The following is a 15,554-nucleotide window of genomic DNA, read 5'->3' on the forward strand; positions in this document are numbered from 1 at the left end:
TCTTGCTTACTGCCGCCGACGGTATCGGTTGCTCCTTCTTGCTATTTGTAGGCGATCTCGAAAGATCAACTGGCTCCAATGGAGACACTACAGGCTCCATCAAAATTCAGATCTTCACGTCATCCACCGGCGCTTGGGGGCCTGTTGTCTCGACCCATGGTGGTTTTTTCTATCAGCGGTGGTGTGAAATAAGACGGGACGCCACTGCAGTCATTCTTTATGGCGGCATCATCCACTGGCTGGTGCAACATGGCAGCGAGATCCTTACCTACGACGTTCGCACAGCAGAGCCAGGCATATGCATGATGGTGCAGCTCCCAGCCACTACTAGAAACTTCAAAGCAGAGGAACTCCACTTGGGGTCCTTCTCCTTGCCGGACGGACACAAGCTATTAAGGATGCTCGCCACCGATGGTTTCCGACTGTCCATGTGGCATCAACTCCCAAGCGGTGATTGGGCTCCAGAGGCCATGATTGACATGAAGGAGAAGTTGCGGAGGCTGGACCTGGACATCCCTCCCGACGGTCATGTGCTTTCCATCATCAAATGGTCCAGTGGGGCGAGCAATGCAGTGTTGCTGGATATAACTTACAAACATTTTCCTAATGGGGGCCCAATTTCTTGTACCGTGTCCATCGTCCTTGACTTGGAGACTAAGAAGATGTCCATGGAACATTTGAATTACTACTCAGATCCCTCCTCCCTCCTCTTGGAGATGGACCTTAAATCTCGGTTACGAGCCATGAAATTTTCCCCCTAGCTAGTTAGGTATGCTACTAAGCATCACCTGGTCATTGTGCTCTATGTGAAATGCAATGATTGAAGTGCGCTAGACTATATTTATTTATTTGAAAATGTCAGCTTGCTTGCATTTTTGTTAAAAGGAGCATGGCCCTGGGCCTCTGCATCTAGGTGAAGCATGCAGCTATTTATTAATTATTCATCAAGACCTTACAAAGTAATATATCAATAAGCATGAAGCCACCATCTCGGCAACACCTGTCCCTCCGATCCGCCTCTTTCCTCGTATGAACGGCCTTGGCTTCGCGCACGCGTGATTGGCTTCGTTTCTTCTCGCCTCACCGGCTGGCACATCGATCTATCTCCTAATATTGTCATGGATAGCATGTTGACCACGTGCCATGCGTCTCCACACCGTGCAACCTTGTATGCCTCCCATCATTGGTCCTGCTCCCGCGCGTATATGGCCTCCCCATCACCGACTAACTGAAAAGATGTGGCGTATTATACGCCACTGGGAAGTTTGTGGGTGTTCAATGGCGACATCGGTTTAAGCTTGCGGTTGAGAAATCGTGGAGGAACTGCTTGACCAAGGACCAGGTGGTTGAGAACACGGTGGCCTACAACGGCGGGATCTTTTTCGCGATCTACCGTTTGCCAGGAGCACACTTCCAGCCTATCCGAAGCTCTTTCGCAAGCTTTCGTGGTTTAATTAGTTCGTCCATTAGCACTGATGATTAGAGGTTGTTTAGGTTCACCACTTAGCTAGTTTGATTTCTCACCGTCGACAACGAGGGTGATGCACTGGTGCTCAGCTCACTCGGCCATGGCCGTTGTGCTGGCCGCCCGATATACAGGAAGAAAACAGTTACATGTGTATGCGAGCTAGGAGCCGATTGCAATGTGCTACAGCTTGACGACTCTTGCGGATGGCATCTGGGTTGCCAGCCGTGGGATGATGCGGTGTGACACATGGCTGTTGATGGGATCCGGTATGCACGGATCAATTTGGAAACGGGATAGACAGAATTTTGTTTCACATAAAAATATGGTTAGGTCATGAATAGTCTGAGAAAATGGAAGGAAATCAGCATACCAAACATAGATACAGCAGCAGGATTTTATACCACATTATAGCCAGTATTAGTATTAGCACAAGGACTTCATTGTTTTTCTCACATTTGCATGTTTATTTCCATAAAATTCATTTGGTTCACAAAAATATAGACTAATTAAGTTTCCATTTCTACACGCTGCATTTGTTCATCGGTGTTGGCCGGTGGAGGGGGGCACACAGGGTCACACGGAGGACACTTGCTCTTGCACTCGTCTTCCGAAAAGAAGCATGGTTGACCCTTTAGATTCCGGCAGCTAAAACAGGTTTCCAAATCCGGGTCCTTCCCGCGGGTACATTGGCTCTTGGTGCAGAATTTTACAGTAAGCTTGCTCTCGTCCAATGAGGTTGTGTTGACGGCCACTATTGTAGCTCTGGCACGATCCACTACTACATAGCTCCTCCTTCCAGCCACGAATCGACCTGTTGCATCAAACAAATGTTACGTGTTTGTTAGTAATATGATATGTACAAATATTGTTGTTTGCATCAATCGAAATCCAATTCGAATGGATAGGTGGTAACCTCCTTTTCTTTGTAGTAAAAAGGAATGGTAGTATTGGTGTTGATGAGGTATATGCATGCTTACACTGTGCGATAGCTGCAAGGCATCCTATGAGGAGCAAGATCATCACAATTGTTATCTTCATGTTTGATCGATCTTTACAGCCGGCACACCAAGTGAACTACTCTTACGAATCAGAATTGAATTGATCGGATTGTGTGTGAGCTGATGGTGGCAATGGTGAAGCCCCTTCCTCGCGCTTGGATATATAGAGGCCGTTGGGGCAGAAATAGATTAATGGCTAATTAATTTGTAGATCGCACAAACATAATAACTTGGGAACGTACGCCTGCATGGCCCAATCACAGTAAATGCCGCTGATCTGTTGTCCGGCGACCAGCTTGAGATGAATGATGTTACCAAATGTCAGGTACATAATCAAATCGAGATTAATTAAGTTGCCAAATGTCAGATACTCCATCCTATTTTTACAAGGCCTAACTCCAAATTAGCTAACCGATACACGTAAACTTTAATCTCGGCGAGGCACTTAATGCCATACTTGCATGCGACCCGTTTTCTTTTGGAATGTTTAATTTGATCCGTGAGAGAAAAAATAATACTCCCTTGTAGAGTACGTAATAGGCGTACGTGGAGCACAATTATAGGAGGAAAGTTAACAGAGAACGCTGCCACCCTTAGGCTGGTCACATAGTGGGGAGTAACTTAGACTAGTAACATACATATATTACTAGTCCATGTTACTACCTTCATAGTGGGAAGTGTCATAGGTGTAGTAACATTCATGTCTTCATTTATTGTTTTATAGACTCATTTTGTCATAACATATTATGTTACTTTATTTGTCTCTTTCCTCTGTAATTACATAACACATCATCTTTTTTCTTATGTGACATCTATATTACTACTTATGTTACTCCCACTATGACTAGCCTTGGCGCCGATCAGCGGCCGCTCTCTTGCTTACCCCAGCGTCAACAGGGCCTCCGAGGACGCCGCCACCACTGGAGACACCGCTTCCCCGTCGCCTCAGGTATCCTGCCTCCTCCACGCCTCTCTAGTAGATCGTGGGATTTCCGTTTTCATTCTTCTGTGTTGGGTAATTTAGTGGCGCACTCCGTGTCCAGCCGCTGGGGAAATTCGTGGCACTTTCAAGTTTAGATGTGACTTCGGGAGTGCTGAATTCGACTCTAGTGCTGTGCGTGGAAGACCATTAGTAAACTTAAATGTCGGCTGAATTCGACTGTAAAGCAGTGCAGGATGCAAGAGCCTATTACAACCTTTTTCGGGCATAAAGATACTACCACGTTTCAGTGGTGCATGTCTACCAGATACTAATTAAAGAGCTGATTTATATTTTAAACTATACACAAGTCATGTATTTTTTTTTTGTGAACTGAGTCTAGCTCAGATCCTTAGGTTCTTTGTAGTGGAACCAACCCAACAAGTTCAAGTCCTAAACTTGACACTAGTGCTTGTATTTTTCTGGATTTATTTTAAACTTTTCGGTGATGTTCATTCAGTGGGAAGAGACGTTCCATCGACTACGGAAGCGTTTGCAGTGATTTCGTCAATATCAAGATGGGACGCTGCTTCGGTGCCTTAGGGCACCTGCCTTTGAGCCTATGACAGGTGGGCCTAACAGATGGCTAGCCCACCTGTCATAAACCCAAAGGTAGGTGCCTTTAAGGCACCGAAGCTCCATACATCAAGATGATGTGTCGGCTTAGTCTCTCGGAGGTGCCCATAGGGTTAGGGTGCACGTACATGCGTTCATATGGATGAGTGTATGTGTGTATGTATGAACGTCTGCGTCTGTACTATTTTAAAAAATTCACATAATTTTGATATGAGACAAGCCATTTGCTGTGTGAAACATTTCAAACATCCATACAATTTGCCATGTGAAATAACTAGGCATGAGAACATTTCAAAAACATTAATACAACTTTCCCATGTGAACATTTTGAAAACATTTATACTATTTGCTGCTGGAAGAAAGATATTTAAAATTTTCCATGTGAAGAACTAATTTTCAAACAGTACCTTGAAAAAGTTCCAACACAAGTTTTATGGAGCTACAATGGTAACATTATATATTTTTTTTTGCCATGGCAACGGAAAAACTTATGTAACTAGACATGGCAGGGATCGGATCTTCTCCGCTCCGTAAAAAAGGGATCGGGAGGTCTCGCGACTAGCGACCAGGAGGTGCTCGCGATCCGATCTAGAGGCGCCGCCAGATCCTTCCTTCCTACCCCCGCTCCCATGCGACGCAGCCGAGCTACACCGGGGCGTCCCTGCCACCCTCCTTCCCCCTCCCTCCCCCCACCACTCTCCTCTCCGCCGCCATCGGTGACGCCACAAGGACAAAGCCCGAGCGGCTCGGCAGCGGCGGTCTTCTTCTCGCGCGTCAGCTGCTCAAGATCGATGTGGTGGCTCCGATCTTGATCTCCTTGGCGGTGATGGCGGACAACGACGGCTAGAGTGTGGCGCGGGTTCGTAGTCGCAGCAGGTGGCGGCGGCGGCCATGTTGCAGTCGCTCAACCTCCGATTCGGCTTCGGCTCGCGGTGGCGACCGTAGCGAAGTGTTGTTTCCTAGCGCCGAAGTCCAGAGCTAGGCGCCTTGAAAGACAGTAACCATAGTCTCGGTCGTGTCTTCCAAGCTGAACGCCATCAGATTCTCCATGTCGTAGTCCTGAAAACTAGCCAAAAGGAGTTGGGTCTGTAGCATTCGTTGAATGTTTCGCTAATGCTTTGCAGTTGAGAGTGTTTTGATGGTGTCTTCATTGCCTTAGAAGTTTTGATTATTTTTATTTAACCAAGTTAAGTTAAAAATAGGTACCCATTGTTTTTATGAAAAACGTGGGGTCTGGTACTCGAACGCAGGATCTATAAATACCCAAATACTCCAGAAACCTTAGGGGAGTCGACGAAACACAATTCCAACCGCCGCAAGTTTCAGAACCACGAGATCGAATCTAGAGCCCTATTCCAGCACCTTGCCGGAGGGGAACACGATCGCGGAGGGGTTCATCATCCTCATTGGTGCTCCTCTGATGATGCGTGAGTAGTTCACCATAGACCTACCGGTCCGTAGGCAGTAGCTAGATGGCTTCTTCTCTCTTTTCTATTCTCAATACAATGGTCTTTTGGGGATCTTTTTGATGTAATGACTATTTGCGGTGTGTCTGTTGGGATCCGATGAAGTTCGAGTTTATAATCAGATCTATATCCATGAATATTATTTGAGTCTTCTTTATTCTCTTATATGCATGACTATTTATAGCCTCGTATTTCTTCTGCAAATCTTTGGTTTAGTTAGGACAACTAGATTGATTTTTCTTGCAATGGGAAGAGCTGCTTTGTGATGGGTTTGATCTCGCGGTGTCCTCACCCAGTGACAGAAGCAGTAGCGAGGCATGCATGTATCGTTTCTATTAAGGATAAAAGGATGGGGTCTATTCCTACATGAATAGATCTTTTCTACATGATGTCATCGTTCTTATTGCATTACTCCGTTTCTCCATGATAGATGCATGATAGAGGCAAATCCAGCAGATCTCGGGTAGGGTGTCCCGAGCTGGCAGTCTTAGCACGATGGTAATAGGGACACATTAGTATTACCCAGGTTTGGGCTCTCTCAGAGAGATAATACAGTACTTCTTGCTTTGATTGTATTTATTTCAAGGGAGTACAAGTTACATGTTGATCTACCATGAGATGCATGTGTGTATGAGGTGATCATCTACGGGCCTCACCCCTTGTTTTGTATAGACACTGGAGTATATATAGGTTGATTAAATCTAGGATAAAACATGATGTCGATGATCCCTAAGTCTTGGAGTAGACGTGTAGTCTCTGGATGTTTCTATGTAATGCTCCTTAGACCGACAAGTGTAGCCGACTAGTGAATAATCTTGGGAGTCCTCACCCTAGCCCAGATGACCGGGAGGCGAGGTAGCATGTCCCCCCTAGTATAGGACACCATCAGTTTCCCCTGAACCGGTCTTCAAGTCAAGGCGCTCCTCAGTTCTTTCGAGCAGTACTCCATCTTCGGTCGTCGGTGTTGCAAGCTAGTTCAATGTCCTCCCGCTTTCTCTAGTGATCACGGGACTATTTTAGGGAGGTTCTCATTTTCTCATTTTCATGGAGGGACTATTTATCATTTCCCAATACATTTTAGGACCTCCCCATAACATTTCCGAAGATAACCTTAACCTATTCTATTTTTTGGAGTGAAGACTTTGGAAATCTTTTGTAGTATAGTTCATTTTCTTCAGCGTTAGAGACGAAGTTCTTCGAGACGACGTTGACAATGTCCTCACTGAGCATTTAGGAAATCGCCAGTGTGGTTTTCCTACCATGTGGAAATTGAGAGTTTAAATGTTCGGACCATTGCTGAGAGAGTGTCAGTTGCCACGTGGTAGGAAATGGTCAGATCGGGAGGGCCTTATTGGTCATTTCACCTTGGGTTGCGCCCCGGCTATAAATAGCCACCCCCGACCATCATTTGGTCATTAGCTGCTCCGACTAATTGCATGACAAGTGTCACCTAGAGCAACCCACCCCCCGGAGAATGTGAGAGAATCCTGAGTGAGGGAAAACCATAACACCTAGAGCCAAAGTGATTTAGTAGCACTGAAGGATCTATTATGTGTGAAACGAAGACTTATTACCTTTGAAGATTGTGATCTTTCAAACGGTTAGGCATTATGTTATGAGCATCCAAGTGTCAATTGTGGACTGCCGGTGTACGAATTTGTGAAGGTTTCGAAGTCTACATTGAAGACTTACCACGAATGATTGGGCAAGGTCTATGTGATCTTAGCTCAAGGAGAATATCATGAAGAGTTTGTCTTCCGAATTGAATCTCAACCTCTCCAACCATACGTAGAGTTGCCACATGAAGTTGAACTGGTGAATAGCAAGCCAATAACAGCCTTTAGTCCTCGGCACACCCACGCATAAACTATTCACCAAAAGGCAATTCATATAACTGTGCTACCATAAGGCGGTGGGGTCCAATGACAAAGCAAATGTAATTGCAATGGAAGTTCTCTAAATTAGAATGGAATAAAAGAGGCTACGAGGTAGCATATACATTGTAGCCGCCCCCACCTCCTTTTTTGCATTAAGATTAATTAGGGTTTCCAAACTTCTTGTGTATACGGAATCTTCATTGTCCATCGATGCCATCACTAGCAACTTGCTTCGTAGTTGTCATTGATACGCATGATTGATATTGCAAATTCTTGTCCAATAACAACTCTGCCAGAGAACATACTATGCTCTATATGTTTCCGATCATAAGAAATCGGAACATCGTTGAAAATATGTGCACATATATTAAAGATGTGGCTACAATATATATAAATTTCTGGGAACCTAATTTTTTCTAAATACATGGGTAGATACTAAATATGTGGCTCATATATACAGATGTTTGGCAAGCTTGGTTGCTGGCTGTTAGCTATTTAACTATCTGGAATTATAGTATTGTCTCCACATACAAGGCATGTAGCAAGCAATCAATTAATATATGCTCTTACATGGTAAAAAGGTATTAAAAATGATAGCTAGGACCCGTACCTTCGTGAACCCACCAAACAACACACAAGACTGTGAACACGTCCCAAATGGTCACTGCCACTCCACATTCCACCGCCAATGTTAACGATTCTCTCCAACCTGAGGAGGAGGAAAATGGAGCGACACTTGAGACAATGCCAAAGACGTGAGAAATGTATGCATGTATGTCTGAAAAGTAGGCACCTCTATATGTTTACATTTAATTATCAGTGAAATCCATGACATCAATAGTTTTTATTTAATGGGATGATCTTGACGCAATTATTCAACAATCTGATGATAAATTACCTGAAATCAGTTGAGCTCCACACATGAACAATGTGATTTTTTTATCCTGTAATCAGATACGGAGCATCTGGAAAGGAAACGACAGATGTAATTGGAGACATAGTTTCCAGTGTATGAATGCAGGACTTGTTCTGCAAGTCCCATATCTGATTGAACAAAAACAGTATGAGTTATAAGCATTAGCCATGTTATGTGGGATGCACTACATTATGATTGTGGAGTTCAATGCAAACGGGTATATATACTTTACCTTGGCAGTACAATCATCAGAACCAGTGATCAAATACTGTCGACCACCACGTGTGAAAAACTCAAGACAGTTCACACCCTTGGAATGCCCAGGGAGATCATATACTCGGCGACCGGAATCAAGGCTCAAAATCTGAACACCAACATGATATATAGGAGTTCGGGTCTATTAGTAAACCACATCTTACGTCAAATCTTAGTTAGAGAAAAGGAGAAAGCCGTGTCAGACCAGACCTCTGCACTTGCTCCATACACCGCACTCGCAAAACTGTTGGCGTCCTGTGGGTTGAATGCAACTTGATTTGCGACATAGTCAAAATCATGTGCGCACTGCCAGCCCTTGTCGCACTCCCAAAGCGTCACGCCCCACCCAGATGAAAACACATACGGCTTGCTTGAATGAACGGCTAGTGAATCAAAGTTGCTTGCACTGAAACTCATGATCTTTTGCGGTTCTGTTAAAAAGTCGCAGTGGTACACTTGGACGAAACCATCAGATGTCCCAGCCAGCACCCACTGCTTCCTTGCAACAAATTTGATTGCATCTGCAGTCAAACCAATTTATTAGGAATGCATCTCAATGGCTTTATACGTACATGATAGTATCACGATCAGGAAAAAATAAGTCTTTTTCACGCTAAAAAAAATAAGGCTTAATGAGAAAGGAGTTGTCCAGAAAGAATGCCTATGGGCTCTTGCTCTGAGACTTCAAATGAGTCCATCTGTGTCTGCATGCGAGTAAATACAAACGAAATTGTTAGTTCGATGGCCACAAACAAGTCATACATTTTCATATGCCAACATACTACAATTTTTTTCAGATGATTGCTGCCCACACTTGTCCCAGCTTGATCGAGCCTTTTTTTTCTGTGATGACCATTTAAATTTTGCTAACCTCAGCCTACAGGATAGAATCGAAATTGAGAAGTACAATTATTGATAGAACACATCAACTTACCTGCGTCTGATAGTTCCATGTGTGAATGTTTCCTTTGGAATCACCTGCTATAATCCTGTGTAACAACTAATATGGAAATTATGTATATTGTAGAGGATAATTGCATCCTACACATTCACTTGAACATATTAACAGAGAGAAATATGTTATATATATTAACTCACCATGGCTCTGTTGCATGAGCATCCAGGGAACATATCAAGTCAATAGTATACATCCCTGCTGTGATCTGATCTGACAAAACACTTAGTCAACAATAGTTCAAATTAAGTTGCACTGACGATCTATTTATATATGAAAGAGAAAAGAAACCATGGTACCTTTATTATTGGCCGTATTGGAGACTAATATGTGCAGTACGACCAGCAAAAAGCAAAGGAATGGAAATTTAGAGAGACACAATCAAACCCTAGTACAATATAACCAGCTGTCAGTTCTTGAACCCAAACTCACCTCATGCATCGTGTACCCCATCTCTCCTTGTGGAGTATAAACAGCTTTCAGTGCCACCTCGTGCACCGCATTCCCCATCTCTTTGGCTTCCTTGAAAACTCCATCGCACTCGGCCTCATCTTTGAATTTAACGAGGTATTTTTCACCCAATATAGTGCTCTGCAGGATGTTACCGTAATCCATTTCATTATCTTTGGCTCTCACAAACAATGTGCAGGTGGCTCTGGGAGGCACAATGCCATGCAGATGCCGGTTATCGCACCGCCTGCCCTTGTCAATAAGTTTGAATGCCACATTTTCACTTGTGTTGTTTGTTAGGTGCAGTGGGCACATGATATAGTCATCGTCTTCGTGGTCGTTATTGGGTTTAGAGGGGAAGCGGAGCTCCAGTGGGTGAACGTCAAGTATAGGTCGCTCGCGGGTGGACCCTGTGATATCCTACTCAATATATAAAGCATTGCATAATAAACCAGTGAACCTCAGGCTTTAAAGGCACTACACGTGCAGAATATTACTCCTCCCATTATAAAATAAATCGCATACTATATTTGATTAGGGAAACTTTTTGATTAAACAAATCACACTAGCATGTAATTTCTGCGATAGAAAACCATGACCACAAATAAGTACTTTCGGGCACGAATCAAGCAACATAAAATTTATGAAAAGTGCGCGGTCAACATAACCAAAATAAAGATTGAAAAGAAGTAACCCCGACATGCACCATCCACACAACAAGCCGGTGTGAAAAGAGATGCAATTCTTCATCAGCTTCTCCGGCACAGCATGACATCGACACATTGTCAATGTTAGACCAAAACATGAATTAGTACACGGCAAGTGTATATGGTCTTGTAGGATTCCTAGTCCAGCTAGGATTGCCCTCAACTTCAAAACCGGTCGTTCTGCACCCCGAACTAACCATCCGGTTCAAGATTCAACCCTCCACCCGGTTTTGATTCCCTAGAGTGGCTTTGACCGTTTGACTGCTGACCGGGCAGAGCCATGTAAGATTTTTGAACCCTCTCTCTTTTGACATGTTTTTTTGCCCCCTCCTCTCTCTCCCGCTGGCAGCAGCAACAACAGCGGCCACCATGCATGCTCGTGCACTGGTGAACAAGAGGAACTCCCGTGCTTGCTCCGCTCCCATGTGTACCCCCGTGCTTGCTCTGCTGCCATGCGTGTGTGCGAACTCCTGTGTATCCTGCCGTGTGTGCTCGTGCTGCCTTTCTTCCCAGCAAGCGGGGGTGCAGACAGAGTAGTACAACGAGCAGCAGCCCAACAGGAAGTGGGAGCAGCACCTCCTGCAACCACTTCGCACTCCTGATAAAAAACCGCCGGAAGCGATAGAGCAGAGGAGCGCTTGCACGATGATGCCCCACTATTCATCACATGGTTGCACCAGAACAGCCCCCGCACGACACCATGCCTGCTGCACTACCGAGGAAGGGGTATGGGCACGATGCGCGAGTCGGGCGGTGGTCGGGATGGAGCAGCTCGTAGCGTCTAGGGTGCTGCCTGTTTGAGGTACGAGTGCTCTTGATCCTGTACTTTCGCGGCGGAGGCGGCCGTCGGCTACTCTGCGTCGTCGACACAGAGGCGGGACAGGCTAAGCCCTTGGACACTGTTAATTTAGCGCATGTGTGACCCTGAGTGATATGGCTGCCGAGCAATTGATAGAAAAGCGAAAAGTTATGACGATATCTAAGGCAATGATCATGAATATAGGCATCACGTCCGTGTCAAGTAGACCGAAATGATTCTGCATCTACTACTATTACTCCACATATCGACCGCTATCAACAGTGTCTAGCAAGCGCCGAAGAACTTGCGAAATTTAAGGACGCCAATACGAAGGAGTGTTGAAGTCAGACTATGAAAGAGGAGTTGGAGTTGATCCATGACAATAATGCATGGGAGCTTGTGGATCTTCCCAACAATGAAAAGGCTATAGAGCTCAAGTGGGAATTAAAGGTCGGGAACAATGTTGAAGGGTGCATGAAGCACAAAGCAAGGTTTGTGGCCAAAGAGTACGTGCAAGATGAATGTGTGAACTTCGAAGAAGTGTTCGTTCCCATTGCAAGGATGGAATTAATCGGTGAGATTACATCGCTCTCGTGGCTCAGGAATCATGGAAAGTACATCACATGGATGTAAACTCCGCGTTTTTGAACGGCAAGATAGAAGGAGATGTGTACGTGAATCAACCACCGGATTTCATCGAAGAGGGAGAAGAGCACAAGGTACTGAAGTTACACAAAATCTTGTATGGACTATTGCAAGGACCTCGGGAGTGGAACATCAAACTTGATCAGACGTTGATTTCTCTTGGATTTGAGAAAGCCCCACTAGAGCATGCAATGTACAAGAGAGGTGAAGGAAGGGATTGTCTACTAGTTGGCATCTACGTTGACGACCTATTAATTACCGGATCAGATGAAGAGGTGATTGCAAAGTTCAAGCTACAGATGAAAGAGGTTTTCAAGATGGATGATCTAGGTCTTTTGAGCTACTACCCCGGGATAGAGGTACATCAAAAGACTGAGGGGATCACACTATGCCAGGACGCATACACAAGGAAGGTAGTTGAAATCCGTGGCATGAAAGATTGCAATCTAGTTGCCGCTCCAATGAAACCTCGTCTTGAGCTTAAGCTGAGCTCCAATTTACCACTGCTTACCTCGTCTTGATGCCAGGATCCAGTGCAGTGTGATAGAAGCAAGCACATTGATACGATGTATCACTACATGAAGGATTGCATGGAAGAAGGTAACGTAGATGTCAACTACAATTGCATCGATGATCAGCTGGCAGACATCCTAACCAAGGCTTTGGACCGAGAGAAGCACTTGAAGATGCGAAGAAGGATCGGCGTCGGAGCTGTAACGTTATGACGACATGTTAAGGACCACATCATATTTAGGGGGGTGTGATTGTTAGACCAAAACATGAATTAGGACACGGCAAGTGTATATGGTCTTGTAGGATTCCTTGTCCAGCTAGGATTAGTAGTCCTGACCGACCCGGTCATGTAGGTAGCTAGTCTAGACTAGTATATATACATGTACCTGGACCTGTAATCTAACACATCAAAGCAATAAAGAAGTAGCAGGAATGACACGAGTTCCTCTTGCTATCAATCTAGCGACTTGTGTGCATGCGTGCATCTTGTATTTCGGCCGGAATTAATCAAGTAGATTGGAGGCTTAGCTTGTACGTGAACGGTCGAGCCAGCTTGGGGCAGAAACCAAGACAGTTAGCTTTGCTTCGTCTTCATCGTCGTTCATCGTTGGTCGTTGCCATCGTCAGGAAGTATTTGGCGTCGGGTCTGGGCCAACAGTCAACACCAAAATATTTAGGTTTCTATAATTTCTACAACATGCACCGGTCGGTCAATGCACACAGGGGTTGCTTCCCTGTTGACCGCTTCTACCTCCTGCTAACCTATCCCTCCAGCACGCTAACCTCCTCCCCCTCTCTCTCTCTCTCTCTCTCTCTCTCTCCTTGCCCAGGTCTTGCTTGCAACGGCAAGAAGCCAAGCCCTGGACCCTGGTATCACTCTGCTCCCTTAGGCACATCTTCCAAGCATGCCTACCACACGGGAGATGCTCTGTTATCACCATCGTTGCTGTCGTGTGAACTACGTTACGTCCACCATGAGCTGGGAATCTGCCTATATAAGGCGCCACGAGAATCACCCTTCGCCCTCATCTCTCCTCCTCTATCATCCTCCCCCAACCTTCCATTGTTATTCTTTACCTTGTCTTCCTCCTCTCCGATGATTAAATCTGAGGACCTTCAAAATAATAATTCGTCGCCTCTAGTAATTCCCTGGCAAATTCATCGCACCACTAGCCTCTAGTGCCTCCCACTAGTTTCGCTTGTCGTCGCAACCAGTTGCAGGGATTTTTCTCTGTACATACCTTACATAGCACCGCAAAACCACCTCCGCCAATTTCCTGCTTATCAGAGAAATCATTTGTAATTTCTGCCAAAAGTGATAATGGCCGGGCCTTGGGCTCCGAAGCTTCATCAAGTAGCGTGTTCTCCAGGTCACTTCGTGTGGTACTAGCTTTCTGATCCATCAGTACCCAGTTATGAAAACTTGAAAAGACACCCCAGTTGTCCTAGCTTTAAGAAAGAGCATGCTGATTAGGACATTATTATGAGGCCACTAGCTAGAACAAACTCGATTCCCGGTTAAGACATATGTACAGAAGAGAGATCATCTTCTATTATGCAAATAGCTTCAAAACTTTGATGTCTAACATAAACTTAATCCATAACTAGATAGTTCTTATTTACTGGACAAAGAAGGTAGGCAACTAACATGTTGGCAGCAAACTGATGGCATTCCCGCAAAAAACAAAACAAATTGATTGCAAATAAGCATGCATGAAGCTACGGTATGATGAAACAGAGAGTCATCCTAAACACAGTTAAGCAATAAACAGAGGTAGAAAGGAAAATCATCAATGGAAATCACCTGTAGAGAAGCCCTGCTGCCGCCTAGTGTGTTAACGTGTTTCGGATGTTGCCTAGTCTTGTAAAGCTATATATTATGAGGGAGGGGATGTGGTATATCATAGCAGAGAGGTAGCGTGTTGAGATCTGATCTGCATCCAAATATGATTAAATTACTTGCTTTGATGGAGATAGTTTAGCTAATCTTGCTGGATGCATCTTCAATTAAGAAATAATTGAGCTGACTTCCGGATGCGTTCATCGACCGGATCGGAGGCTGCTCTCATTTTCGGAAAAATAAATTTTAGTTGACTCTAGACATGTGTGATGAATGTGTGATGGAAGCTGCATCTCCATATACAGAGAGCTAATTAATTATAGTCTGACTAGTATAGACATGTAATGAATGTGTAATAACAGCTGCACCCCAATATACATACAGCTAATTATAGTCGATTTTAGAGTCTGGACATGTGAAAGTGTAATGCTAGCAGCATATCCTGGCCATACGCATACGCATAAGGATAAGCACAAAAGGTCTACATTTTAGCTCTTGGTGACTACACAAGTCTACACATTATAGTGTAAAGACTGAACACATTTTAGCCCTTTCCTTTTTATATATGTACAGTATTCCACGCTCCATTCATGTTATTTTAAATACACGTCATTCATCTAAGACTTCTGCTCGGTACAACCCCCTCAACACATCAATGGAGGAGACTGTTGGGGATCGTTGCAGAAATTAAAAAATTTCTACGCATCACCAAGATCAATCTATGGAGTCATCTAGCAACGAGAGAGAGGAGTGCATCTACATACCCTTGTAGATCGCGAGCGGAAGCGTTCAAGTGAAGGGGGTTGATGGAGTCGTACTCATCGTGATCCAAATCACCGATGACCGAGCGCCGAACGGACGGCACCTCCGCGTTCAACACACGTACGGTTGGGAAGACGTCTCCTCCTCTTGATCCAGCAAGGGGGAAGGAGAGGTTGATGGAGACCCAGCAGCACGACGGCGTGGTGGTGGAAGTAGCGGGGATTCCAACAGGGCTTCGCCAAGCGCTGCGTGAGGAGGGAGATGTGTCACGGGAGGGAGAGGGAGGCGCCAGGGCTTGGGTGCTGCTGCCCTCCCTCCCCCCCTCTATATATAGGGCCCCTGGGGGGC

At 44.9% G+C, this 15,554-nt stretch overlaps 1 pseudogene; it reads right to left on the reverse strand.

Moving 5' to 3' along the window:
* Positions 1 to 1,889: 1,889 nt before the first annotated feature.
* LOC123171528 (coatomer subunit beta'-1-like) lies at positions 1,890 to 10,255 on the reverse strand (annotated as a pseudogene).
* Positions 10,256 to 15,554: the final 5,299 nt, after the last annotated feature.

This window comes from Triticum aestivum, chromosome 7D, assembly GCF_018294505.1.
Source record: "Triticum aestivum cultivar Chinese Spring chromosome 7D, IWGSC CS RefSeq v2.1, whole genome shotgun sequence".
Classification (NCBI taxonomy): Eukaryota; Viridiplantae; Streptophyta; class Magnoliopsida; order Poales; family Poaceae; genus Triticum; species Triticum aestivum.